The sequence below is a fragment of the Rutidosis leptorrhynchoides genome, chromosome 4, assembly GCF_046630445.1.
Source record: "Rutidosis leptorrhynchoides isolate AG116_Rl617_1_P2 chromosome 4, CSIRO_AGI_Rlap_v1, whole genome shotgun sequence".
In the NCBI taxonomy this organism is placed as follows: Eukaryota; Viridiplantae; Streptophyta; class Magnoliopsida; order Asterales; family Asteraceae; genus Rutidosis; species Rutidosis leptorrhynchoides.
In genome coordinates this window covers 491,790,014-491,805,521 of record NC_092336.1, presented here as the reverse complement: position 1 = coordinate 491,805,521, position 15,508 = coordinate 491,790,014, and positions in this window count along the sequence as shown.

Here is a 15,508-nt window from a genome sequence, read left to right as displayed (position 1 = left end):
TATGCTAAGATATGAATTAGCAGATACGCGAAGATATGAATTTTTGTCTATACACTATTCATGTAGTCAATGCAGTAAAACGTGTCTAGACTAAGAATGATAAGCAAGTGATTTTCGACACGATATGATAAGCAAAACTTTTGACATGCAGACACGGTCGAAGTCCAGACTCACTAATGCATCCTAACGACTTATCAGTTAGACACACTAATGCAGATCTGGTTCGCTAAGACCACCGCTCTGATACCAACTGAAAGGACCCGTCCTAAACCATCTGGACGAAGTCACCAACAACTGGTTCCATTGCGATGATCGACTCCAATTACTGTCTTTAAAATGAGCAAATGCACAGCGGAACGTTTCTTTCATACCTGAGAATAAACATGCTTTCAAGTGTCAACCAAAAGGTTGGTGAGTTTATTAGTTTATCATAAATAATCATTTCATAATTTTAATAGACCACAAGATTTCATATTTCCATTTCTCATAAACATACGTCCCATGCATAGAGACAAAAATATCATTCATATGGATTGAACACCTGGTAACCGACATTCACAATATGCATATAAGAATATCCCCAATCATTCCGGGATCCTCCTTCGGACATGTTATAAAAATTCGAAGTACTAAAGCATCCGGTACTTTGGATGGGGCTTGTTGGGCCCGATAGATCTATCTTTAGAGTTCGCGTCAATTAGGGTGTCTGTTCCCTAATTCTTAGATTACCAGACTTTATAAAAAGGGGCATATTCGACTTCGATAATTCAACCATAGAATGTAGGTTCGATTACTTGTGTCTATATCGTAAAACATTTATAAAAGCAACGCATGTATTCTCAGTCCCAAAAATATATATAAAAAGGGAGTAATGAAAACTCACCTAATGTATTTTGTAGTAAAAATACATATGACTATATTGAACAATGCAGGGTTGGCCTCGGATTCACGAACCTATATCAGGTATATATATTAATACACATAATCGTAATCGAACAATTTATTTATTATTATTATTAATTATTTCTTTAGTAAGTTATATGGTTCATTAATAATTTTAATGATAGTTTTATTTATAAATCTTATAATAATGATAATAACAGTTTTTAAATGAAAAGTTTAGTGATAATAATAGTATTAATTATAAATAGATTAATCAATACTAATATTTATAATTGATATAGAAAATAATAATAACATTAATAATCATAATCATAATAATACTTAAATGATAAGATTAATAATAACATTAATAATACTAATAAAAATACTAATGATAATAACGTCTTTATTACTTGTAATATAAATGTGACATTAGTAATAACATTATTAATTATGCAAATCATATTTGTATCTGTAATAATAATAATAAATAAAAAGTGTATCATAATACTTATATTTGTAATAATAGTCTTAATAATTATAATATAATATTAATAATAATATCAATAGTAATAATAATAATAACCATAATTGCAACTAAAATCAAAATAATAATAATATATACTACTTAAATTAGTGATTATGTTAATTACAATATCAACAACAATAATTAATAATAATAATAGTAATAGTAATAATAATAATAATAATAAATAAATAAATCAATAAATCAATAAATAAATACATGATAATAATATAATAATAATAGTTAATAATTTACCTAATAAAAGAGGGGATTTGCATCTGATATCGTCTTAAACAGATCGAGAGAGAAAAAGAATACGCAGGAAGTAAATCACGGTTCAGAGATTCTTCGATTCGTTAATCCAACAATCGATCAAGCAGCAATCATCACTATTTATTAGATTATCGATTCATCGCTGTCAATCTTCAATATCATCGTTAATCGTTCTTCTTCACTGATCGATTTAATATTCGATTCAAATAGTAATTCAGGTATATAATCGATTCATTGATATTCTTCTTAATTTCTTTAATCCGTCTAAAATTTCTGTATACATATTTGATAAAAACAATAGCAGTAATTAATAATTTTTTTTTTCTGGCAGTTTGATGATGGAAAAAAAATGATAAGGGTTAATGGTGTTCGACTGTTGAGTCAAACCGGAAACAGAGTAGCTGCAATTATCGAGCCCAAGTAGTTACAGTAGGTGTTTGTTTTCTATATTGAAACAGAATTGGCAATAGTATTTACATAATTGAATGGGTTTGATTAATTGGACAGCAGCATATATCAGCTTTTGATTATTTCTTGATTATGGTGTTTTGTATTGAGTGTTGATCGAACAAGAATCATGAAGTAACAAAAGGAAATCATATTCACAAGGGTAATAGCAGTTACCTGATTAGGTGATGAATGAGTTATTCGAGCAGAAGTGAAAACAGAAGCAATAGTGACTGAACTGCAGCGGTTTGCAGTGTTGATAATAATCCAGTGGCAGCAGCTGTAGCTACTTCTGTTGGTGTGTAAAATAGAAGGAAACGAGCTGTAGGAAAATTAGAGCAGTAGCAATAGGAACAATGGGGTGTTTGTTTTGGTTGGCCTTGGTTAATTAATAGAAACAGAAAACAGCTATCAGTAGCAGTAATTCGAGCAGGGTGGTGTCAGTTTGGGGTAGTTTAGTATGGTTGTAAACAGAAAAGGGTGAACACGTTGTTGTGGTTGGGGCTCGTTTGAAACAATAATAAAGTAGACACAGCGGTGATGGGTTCATGATGGTAACTGGGTTGTGTTTGATCTCGACATCAAAAGAAGCAGAACAGTATAATAGTTTGGTTGTAACAGTTTCGGATTGGTGATGTAGGTGGTGAAAAATGGCGAGGATTCTCGGTGTCCGATTGTTGAAGATGAAGATGATATGGTTGATCTTGAATGTGTGATTGTATATATGTGAAGAGAGTTTACCTTAGATAGATGAGAGAAGAAGAAAGAATTTAATGTGTTGACAATCATAAAAAGAATTCAAAAGCATAAAAACAAAATGAGTTGTCTGGATGTCGATAGAAAAGAAAAAAAAAGAATGCAAGTGGGGGTGGTGGGTTTGTTTGTTATAACATGTATATGTATATCTAATGTATCTATAGAAAAGTGATATCATGAAATAAATAAAGATATATATATAGATTTGGTGGATGATAACATACAAACACACAGAGTGACTCACTAATACTAATTATCAAACACAGTATAAATCTTGATCTCAATCTTTTAACATACAGTGATTGAATAATATTATTAATATTTAAATCCATTGCATCTATGACTGTAAGAAAAATGTTTGTAACAATTCGTACTCTTTTCATTATTTTTATACTTTTTATAATTATTATTAATAATTAATTAAACAAACTAGTAACATTAACATTGATTAATTATAATTAATAATACTGTTTTGTAATAATAGGAATACAAATTTTATTAATGATATTAATAATAAATTGTATTATTTTCTAATAATAATAACCATAATGATATTAATAATACTAATATTGATTAAGATAATAATAATAATAATTATTATTATTCTTTAATAATAACTAAAATTGTAATCTTGCTACTAATTTTGATATAAATAATGATAACAATAATACCAATAATAATAATGGTATAACAAATCAATTGTATTAAATTTCATAACTATGTATTATACATAATAATAATAACACTGATATTAATATTAATATTTAATATTTATTCTAATGATAGTAGTGAGGGTAATAGTGAATATATTAGTAGAGATGACAAATTAAATGCGTTAAATTTTTATATTTATATATTATCTATAATAATATAACTAATACTGCGTTTAGTTATTAATATTAGTTATTATTAATAATAATGAAAGTATTAATAATATTACTATAACAACTTTATTCTAATTTGTTAATATATTATTAATTATGTAATATTTGATAATCATATATAATTACTTTTATTAAATATTTATTATTTATAATTATCATATATACTTACATTTATATATATGTATATATATTTAATTACATATTTATTTATAAATATATTGTTCGTGAATCGTCGAGAATAATTAAGGGTTAAATGATTTCATGAAATAGTTCAAAAATGTTTGAAACTTCGTATACAGACTTTGCTTATCATATTGAAATCATATAAAGATTAAGTTTAAATTTGGTCGGAAATTTTCGGGTCGTCACAACTAGTACCACCAACAACAACATCCGCATCACCAGCTTCGACATCTCATTCTGTACCTCGAGTATAATCATCGTTCTACATGACGTTCTACATCAACTATCTTCGTCCTTCATGGTGATTATGTAATCTCTAATGTTTTAGAGATTATGTACTCTAGTTCTAGCCATAAATCTGATGAGTTTAATATCACATTGACTCATTAAATCCATAGTTACGTCTGAAGAAAATATATATGTATATATGTTTTCATAAAGATTGTAATTAAAATTTTTATTGTACAAACTATTAATGGTGAAAATATTTTAACGGGTAGGTAATACCCGAGGAATATTTAGATTTCGCATTAATAAGTTACACTGTACATTCTTCGAATTTGATTCAACAGTCATTTACAATCCTACTTACAACCACAGCTATACGAATCCGTTCGCCACAGAATAACTATTTTCATCCAATTTCATATTTGGATTTTGATTTATCAGAATCCAACAAGTGGCATAATGAAGAAATAATGGACACAATAAAAATTGATTAGAAACAGACTAATTGACAATATGAAATTTTGTTAAGAAACCACGCTAACAAAATCCTAGCTAACTGTTCCTAGCTAACTGTTAATTCCTTATTACATTTTATTATCGCAATTTATTTATCGCAATTTTATTTATCGTCATTCAATTTCTGTAATTATTTTACGCACTTTAAATATCGGGACACGTATACAAGATTTTGACATATCATATCGACGTATCTATATATATTATTTGGAATCACCATAGACACTCTATATGCAGTAATGATCGAGTTCTCTATACAGGGTTGAGATTGATTCTATAATAATATATATATACTTTGAGTTGTGATCGAGTCTGAGACATGTACACGGGTCACGATACGTATTAATTAATTCAAATATTATATATTAAATTATATATGAATTATTGGACTGTCAACTGTGGACTATCGACTATGGACTAATAACATTGGACAATTAAAATGAATTAAAATATTGACTATAACATATGAAACTAAACAATTCTTCAAGTTTGCCACTTGATTTCATCTTAACCTCATTTGTATCTTGACAATTACAATCTGCGTTCAAACCTTTCACGAATCTTGGGAACACCTAAATTGAGAGGATGAACCAACCGCACTTTATTTACGAGCGAAAAGATTGATGCAAATAGTTATGCACCTGAAAACACTCGGAACCTGAGTAAACGTTTAACACGTAGCTGTGCTAATTCCTTTAGCGTTATTATTACCGAAAATAACTTTACATCTGCTGTTCGAGATAGCCAGTTTTATCACAGCTCCAGCAAGACAACTTCGACTTTTCGTACAAAACAACCTTATTATAACGTTGATATATACGCGTGCTCTTTTATTGTTACCAGAGAACCTTTCATATTCCACCATATTACCATCAGCGTTTAATCATCTAAAAACACAATTTTCCTGAAACCACCTCGGATTAATAACCGATGATTCAGATATCATAGCATTAAATGCAGAGGAAATAGAAAAATGGTAGATGGTCTAAACGACCAAAAGTTTGATGATAAAGAAAGGAGTGTTAGGAACGCTCGATAGAAAATTGGGTATTAAAAAAAACAGATTGAGCTACCCATGAAGGAGACCAAGGACAAATACAAGGACCAAACCCTATATTCAAAGGATTCGGGTAATTCAGGATCCGTTGAAATCTTTAGAGAATATCTTGCTCTGAAGTCATGTTAAAATCTTGCGGAAAATCTTTCTCCATCAACCATCGAACTTAGAAATTCCAAAAATATCATCATCAATATCTTCGATATTTCTGAGGATATTTTCATAAATATTCTCGTCCGAAATTATATACCTCCTCGTGCTTCCTGTGTATCATTATATTGGAAATATTCAATAGAAAATTTAGTACCGAAAAGCAGATTATGCAAAACCAGGAAGAAAGCCGTGGATAAATCACAAAGAATAAGTTTGACTTCAAAGAATCCAAATGATTCAAGGTCTGCTAAAGTCTTTAGTGAAAATCTTGCTCCTTACTCTAAACCCTTGCAGATAATAGTTTCTATCATCCTCTGATCTTAGATATTCCGAGATATTATCGTATCTTTCATTATAAATATCCTCCATATTTCTGGAGATATTTTTATAACTATTATTATCTGAAATCATTAATCTCTTCGTGCTATCAGTATTACATCATATAGAAACTATTAGTTTCTATATTCTGTAAACTTTCGAGCTTAAAACATGAATATTATTGAAGTAATGTTGGGAACTGATGCATGAGTTAGTATAATATAATGACACTTGATCAACGTGATTATATTACAGTAAGTCATGCTGAGTTTCTAAATGGAACATGATGATTCACATATTATAACGTCATCATGTATCATGATACATAACTCTTTCATTCTAATTAACTTCTGAACACATCAAGAAAATATATTCTTGATAGTTCTATTCTCAGTGGTTCTGGTAATTTAACGAATCAAATCTTGCTATTACGTTCTTTCCTGCTTAGAACAATATAATCATTCAAAACTCTATATCTACGAATTCTGGACCATTATTCGTTTGATTTAAAGTCGGGAAGAGAAAACAAAAGAATGAATCTCCGAAATAGAAATGGGGGGTATAAATCACAGCAAATAGGAGAGAGCATTAACTGTGAATGACAATGATTATTAAAGACAGAAGCAGGGACTTTGAAATTTAAAGGAGAATATGAAGCCCTATAACTACACATAAATTACAAACCGTGTATATCAATGTTTATCGCAACATAAAGACACGGGAGAATTAAAAACTCTATAACCCCAAGGGCGAAGTAGAAGAAAGCAGATTCCTCCGGTGGAAGTTGAAAAAAAAAAGAGAATGATTGTTGCGATAGTAAGGATAAGGACAGGATTAGAACTGGATTAAGCATTTTCACAATCTTTTGGATGTATGAACTAAGAAAGAAAGTATGGGAATGGTGAGATATAATGGAACGGAAGAGTTTAATTTATAATGGAAATAACAGATAGAGTAATCGAGGCAGATCACCGTATCTAATTATAGAGATCTTAATTTTCTTACTCGCCGAAGAATCAAATCTTTTAGATTTCGAAGATTTTCTTTAAATCCCTTGAATTCCGGAATTCAACCAAGGCAACGTCAAAAGTTAAAACGAAGATTCATTTATTCATTTCACTCTTTTGTGATAGCTTCATTCGTGCTCTTTGAATAATGGAATTATTTTATCTGTATTATTCAATAATAATAAAACTCTATTTATCAGCTCATATTCGTCAGGAAAACATATATGAAGACCACACTCAAATTTCGGGACGAAATTTCTTTAACGGGTAGGTAATGTAGTGACCCGGAAAATTTTGACTAATTTTAAACCACACTCTCGATACGATTCATTATCTTTGACACGATAAGCAAAGTCTACAATATTGAGTCTCAAAATTTTTGAACTGTTTTTATGAATTCATTTAACCTTCGACTACTTCCGACGATTCACGAACTATTGTGTGTAAATAAATATGTTATTATATATATATATATATATATATATATATATATATATATATATATATATATATATATATATATATATATATATATATTAAAAATAATATATGTAAAATTAATGTATTAAATTTAATTACAAGTTAAAATATAGTTATTATATTAATAAACATTACGCTCATTATTACTATTAATATCAGTATTATTAATATTATTAATTTAGTATATAAAATACAGGAGATTTGATAAGCATAATTTGTTATATCAATATTATTAGTATTATCTTGAGATTATTATTATTATTATTAATATTAATGATATTTCTGTTATTATTACTATTAGTATTTTAGTATTTTATCAGTATTGTAATTATTAATAGAATTACTAAAAATTAATATAGTTTACATATATTATTATCAGACAAAAACAAAAGTGGTTTCAAGTCACTTTCCACTTTTATTTTATTCATGCTCGTGATTTATACCTGGTCGACTTGTATCACTAAAAGACATTCTATGAATCATTCAATCATTCCACAAATATCATTCAATTATTCAATCATATAATAGCTATCTAATTTATATATGTATGCACATAAAATTGAAATATAACCATGACATTGAACACCAACTCATTCTCTCTTTTATTGTTTTCATTACTCGAAGAAAAGAAACCCCAAAGGTGGGTAGGCTGTAAAGCCGTGAACACATCAAAAACCACTTCACCACCTTTACAATCAACACCACCTACTGCCATCGTAGACACCACCCATAACCACCACGTTATCACTTTCTCTTTTCTCTCTCTCTCCTATTTCATTGACGTGAATACCCACATCCATCGCTACTGTTGTTGCTATGGTTTCTACTTCTGTCTCAAGTCGAGAACCACAATCACCATGAATCCCTTCTCTAAACTGCAAATCGTTTATGCTGCTACTGCAGCTAGTCTTCTTCTAAATAGAATATTTTGCAGTTCGAACACCACCTTTAAACCACCATAAACCGTGAACCATCCTCTACTAACATCAAACCCACTCAATGCTATGTAAACTATTATGCTGCTATACAGTTTCTATTTTGGGCTGAAAACCACCAAACCTTTACGACAACCTTCGTGTTTTTTTTTTTTTGTGAACCCAAGAACCACCCTCACAACCCAAGTACCATCGTTGTACTACTATCTTGCTACTATATCAAAACCTGTTATCCTTTCCTTTTATTTTGAGTTGTTTAACGAACTGTACAATAGCCAAAACAAACCTTTTTGTTGCTATGATCGGTTCCATTTATTGTTTAAACCAATTGCCAACTCGTTAATTTATATATAATTGCTGTCGTTATTATTCAACAACAACCTAATACCGTTCCAAGATCACCACATCACCTACTGTGATGCTTCTGTCTTCCTGATCAGTTTCAAACCCTCAAAACAGCAGCAGTTTCATATATTTGTTTTATGATTATGATATGGAATAACGATAGAGGTGAAGAATGAAGGGAATACATTAAACTAGTAAGCGGTGATAATGATTCTGTGATGATTGATGTTAAACTATCGATTATTATACAAAGAAAATTAAATGGAATGTTGAGTTGTAAAGGTCAAGTGATGTGTGTATGTTCCTGCTTCGAATAATCCTTTTTACACATAAAGGCGGCTGATTATTTTGTTTCTATTTCTACCCGTCTCTTATATGTTTTAATACTTGTTGGGCTTTGGAATCTCGGTTGGGCCGTGGCCAATTTTTAGTTCCTGTGGGGCCGGATCAATAACACGTACTATGGATTTAATACGGAGCATTAATAAAGAAATACGAAAATAGAAGGACGGTTAAGGTGTGTGTCGGATGAACGAAGGGTCTCGGGTTAGATCCCGGGCTGTGACACTCTTTTTAGGAAAAAGAAGGAGAAGACATAGGGCGAACAAAATATTATGAGTTAAATAAAAATTTGGTATGATGATAGAACAGAAAACCACAAATGGATTGGTGGTTAGGACGAGTGTTGGTGTTCAAGAGGTCTTGGGTTCGAGTCCCGTTGGGTGCAAATTTATCTTAGGGTATACTTTTTATTTCCATTTCCATTATTATTATTATTATTATTATTATTATTATTATTATTATTATTATTATTATTATTATTATTATTATTATTATTATTATTATTATTATTATTATTATTATTATTATTATTATTATTATTATTAGTATTGTTGTTATTATTATTATAATTATTATTATGATTGTTATTGTTCTTACTAATATTAATTGGTATTGTTAAAAATTGCTATTATTACTAATATTATTATTATGATTATTAACTTATCATTTCAAGTGCTATTATTATAATTATGACTAGAATCATTATTATTATTGTTATTATAAAAGTAATACAAGTTGAAATTAGTTTTACTAATATTAGTACTAATATAATTTTCGTAATTATTAATATTACTACTATTATTAATATATATATATATATATATATATATATATATATATATATATATATATATATATATATATATATATATATATATATATATATATATATATATTTCAATATAGTAATATTATTAGCAAATCAGTATTTTAAAAACTATCATTTTTGTTACAGATAAATATTTTGACATAACATATATATTGTAATAATAGTTTATATATCTCTATATATAAAACATATTAACATTAATTACATAAATACTTATATATAACGAATCAATGAATTTTAGATATAATACTAACCATATATATATATACATAGATATATTAATATAATTAAATATATAGATATTAATCATTTTAAATATATAGATATATAGATATACAACATAAATACATATAACTACATAAGTAATAATCATTTTCAAATATATATATATATATATATATATATATATATATATATATATATATATATATATATATATATATATAAATTAAATAAATAATATATAAAGATATAGTATGTGAAATTATTCGAGTACGATTATATGTATTGATGAATATACAAATGATATAGGTTCGTGAATCCAAGGTCAACCCTGCATTATTCAGTTGTTCAATATAGTCATATGTATTTTTACTACAAAATACAGTATGGTGAGTTTCATTTGCTCCCTTTTTAAATGCTTTTGCAATATATATTTTTGGGACTGAGAATACATGCGCTGCTTTTATAACTGTTTTACGAAATAGACACGAGTAAATGAAACTACATTATATGGTTGAATGATCGAAATCGAATATGCCCCTTTTATTAAGTCTGGTAATCTAAGAATTAGGGAACAGACACCCTAATTGACGCGAACTCTAAAGATAGATCTATCGGGCCCAACAAGCCCCATCCAAAGTACCGGATGCTTTAGTACTTCGAAATTTATATCATGTCCGAAGGAGGATCCCGGAATGATGGGGATATTCTTATATACATATTGTGAATGTCGGTTACCAGGTGTTCAATCCATATGAATGATTTTGTCTCCATGTGTGGGACGTATATTTTATGAGAATTGGAAATATGAAATCTTGTGGTCTATTAAAATTATGAAATGATTATTTATGATAAACTTATGAACTCACCAATCTATTGGTTGACACTTTAAAGCATGTTAATTCTCAGGTATGAAAGAAGTCTTCCGCTGTGCAATTTGATCATTTTAGGGATATTACTTGGAGTCATTCATGACATATTTCAAAAGACGTTGCATTCGAGTCGTTGAGTTCATCAAGGTTAATATTAAGTCAATTATAGTTAGATATATTATGAAATGGTATGCATGCCGTCGACTTTCGATGTAATGAAATATTGTCTTTTCAAAAACGAATGCAATGTTTGTAAAATGTATCATATAGAGGTCAAGTACCTCACAATGTAATCAACTATTATGAATCGTTTATAATCGATACGGACTTCGTCCGGATGGGTTAGGACGGGTCCTTTCAATTGTTGTGGACATCGAAAGTACGTCGAAGGACCATAGGGTGTAGGTCCGGATTGGTTAAGTGACGAAGATCACGAGGACGTGATTGAGTTTAAGTGGGGGAGAGTTGTAAGACCCAAATATTTATTGTACATAATGTATTTATGGTGTACAATGCGTGTATGAAGTGTACGAAGCATGTACGTGTTGCTTGCTCGAACGTCGAAGGAAACTGGACGTTGTCTGAAGTGACAAGGTGTGTACGTATCTTTTCAACCTCAAATAAAGTTTGTGTTAATGTTTCAAAGCTTTACCATTGGAAAGAAAATCTTATTACATTTTCAACGATATTTGATTCGTTGAAAACGGAGCTACGGTCAAAAAGTTATGGCCAAAACAAGTTACTGAAAACTGACCTGAAGGTTGGAGCGGCGCTCCAACTTATGGAGCGGCGCTCTGATTGCTGCTGATGCAATTTTTAGCATTTTTAAAGGGTTTAAATGAGGGCTACTTTGGTCTTTTCACTTCGGGTCGATTTTGGGTCATCAAAACTGATCCATTGATTATTTTGGATCACATTTCACTCATCAAACACTCTCATCAAACCCTAGAGTGAGAAACCCATTTTAAGTGTGAGAAAGCTCCATTTGGAGAAGGAGAAGTTTGATTCGGGTCAAGTCTCAAGTATTAAAGTTGTTCTACTCGTCAACGGCATCATTTTGGCGGTATTGGTAAGTTCAAACTCCGAATTTCATCTTTATAATTTGATATTCAAGTTTAGGGTTTTGAGCTAGTTAGTTGTAAAACTCATTTAGGAGGTGAAATGGGTAATTGTAACTAATTATTGTTGATGTTGGTGGGTTTTGGGTTGGTTAATGATTTAACCATGTTTAAGACTTGTAAATGGTGTATAATCACTAGTATTAGTGATTATTGATGTTTTGGAGACCATTAGGGTTCTTGTGGTTGACAAATTTTGACTAGAGTCAAAATTAGGGTTTGTTGATGATTATGACCCAATTGTCGATTTAATAAGGTTTATAAGCTTAAAATGGATTAAGTTGAAGTATAAAACCGAGTTAAATATGTTTTGGTGTCAAAACTTGCTAATGGCGTGATATTGACTTTTTATGGGTCAAATTAGGGTTTAAGTGTCATTTTGGGCAAGATAGGTGTTTAACACCTATGATTGGGTTTGATTGGCATATTAGGACCATTCTCACTTGTGTTAGTGATTATTGGTTAGTTTGGGCGCGGTTTGTGCTTGGAAGTGCATTTGGGTCGAAATTGCACTAGTTGTCAATTTGGGTTGGTTTGTATATCCACCCTAATTGTGTTACTTGTTATGTGATAAATGGAATAGGTACATTCCATCGGCGATTGCGGATTATTCGGTGGCATTCTTCAGGGCGACAAGGTGAGTGTTAATATCCTATATGCATATGTATGTGTAGGATGGGTGCGGGTCGGGTGAAGTGGTTCTCGGTTATAGAGCTCACTTCACATATAGGTGGATTTGATGGACTTGGGTACATGTCCAATTGGCACGGTTGTGCGTTTTGGTTGACCACCTTTGGCGAGATGCACACTTCGTGTGTACATTATCACATGGGCTTGTGAGTGGAATAATTATATACGTATGTATATGAGTTATTTATTTGTGGGTTATGGGTTAAAGTTTGATGTTGACAATACCATACCCTAGAGTATATTGTGGTGTTGATGAGGGCTTAAAGTTCGATGTTGACGATACCTCATGTATGGAATTTAAGTTCGATGTTGACGATGCCATACGACTATTGTAGTGACGTTGATGAGGGTTTAAAGTTCGTTGTTGACGATACCTCATATGTGGGTTTTAAGTTAGATGTTGACGATACCACATTAATTCATTCGATGAGGGTTTTAAGTTCGATGTTGACGATACCTCATACGTGGGTTTTAAGTTCGATGTTGACGATACCACGTTAATTGGGACGAATGGGATTTAAGTTCGATGTTAACGATACCATTCGTAGAGCTAGCCTTGAGATCTTGAATACTTTTGGATGTTGTGAACATCGATGTTTGTCATATTATTGTGATATATATATATATATATAGTCGTATTGTTGTGATGTAGCTAACCCTCTGGGTGTAGCTTAATGGCATTGTTCACATCATCGTTGGTGAACTTACCTTATTGTTGACATTGTTAGCTTGTTGCTTAGTGATCGTATGGTATGCTTAGACTAGCTTGCCTTTATGCTTGGATGCTCCGGTATGCGGTATTTGATTATTTATGTGGCGTGTCCATTTTATGCATATATATGTATGTAGTATATTTTCACTCACTAAGCATTAGCTTACCCTCTCGTTGTTTACATTTTTATAGATTTGCTTGGATGAGGTGGCTCGAGTAAGCGTGGGAGCTAGTGGCTCGCGTAGTTGCTTTAGAAGGCTTGCTTTTGGATTAATTAGGATTGGATAGCGTATCCCCAATCGCCATGCTCGGCTTTTATTTTGTGTTTAAAATTGTGGGGTCGAAACTTGTATTTTATACTTAAAGGGGTAATTTGGGCACATGTGGGCCCGGTGTCGTAAAACCCTTTTTATTAATGGAACGTGTTAGTTTTAACTATGTTAATGTGTTGTGAAAAGCATTTTGCCTAAATACGTCGGGAAGTGGTCAAACATTTTTGTGTTTTTGACTTTTGGAGACAGCAGCATGTCCAGGCCATTCTGCGCGCCGCGCGAATGTCTGGCGCGCCGCGTGTGATGACCCGGAAATTTCCGATCAAATTTAAACTTTAATCTTTATATGGTTCCGACACGATAAGCAAAAATCTGTAATATTGAGTCTCGAAAATTTTGAAATCTATATTCATGTAATCAACTACCCTTTAACCACTCCCGACGATTCACGAACAATTGTGTATAACAAATATGTAAAAATTTAAATATAAGTATATATACATAATTAATAAATTATAGTATTAATTTATTAATATATTAATAAATTATAGTATTAATATAGATATTAAATTATTATTTTATTCATCATTATTATTAATATTAATATTGGTATTATTAATATTATCAAAATTATAATACTGAAATTAATACATTTGATTTATCCTTATTATTATTGTTAATATCATCGTTGCTATAGCTAGTAGTAATGTTATAATATTAGTTATTATGGTTAGTATTAGTATTAGACATTATTAATATTATTAATGTTATTAGTATTCTATTATTGTTAATATTAGTATTAGTATTTTATTAATATCATTTTTATCATAATTAGTAAAAAGATTATAATTTTAAATATCATTATGATTATTACTATTATTACTAAAAAATACCATTTTTATTTAATACTATCATTATCATTATTTTCATTACCTTATTCATTATTATTATTATTATTATTATTATTATTATTATTATTATTATTATTATTATTATTATTATTATTATTAGTAATATTAATTATGTTTATCATTAAAACTATCATTATTTTTGTTATTATTATTATTAGTAATTTTACTATCATTATAATTAACATTAACATAGTTATTAATTAATAATATGAATTACATATAAAAATCTTACAAACAGAGAATCAATTCAGTTTCCTATCCCTTTCTATTTTTTAGTTCTTTTTTCTTTCTTTCCTTTTTCACTGATTAGAATCCTGTCACTATCTCTTCTAAATCTTTTGATTCTTATTTTGATCTGATTCCTGTCAATATCGATTTCACATCCAAACAAATTCAGTTGAGGGTCAATTTTGCTTTCTCTATTCTTCATCTGACAGAATATTTTTTTGGTCGAGCCAATCAAGTTACAAAACAAATGTTAATTGATTCAATTTAACTATAACTAAATTGTTGCCTTCTCTCCTCTTAAACCATGAAAGAAAACCATCAG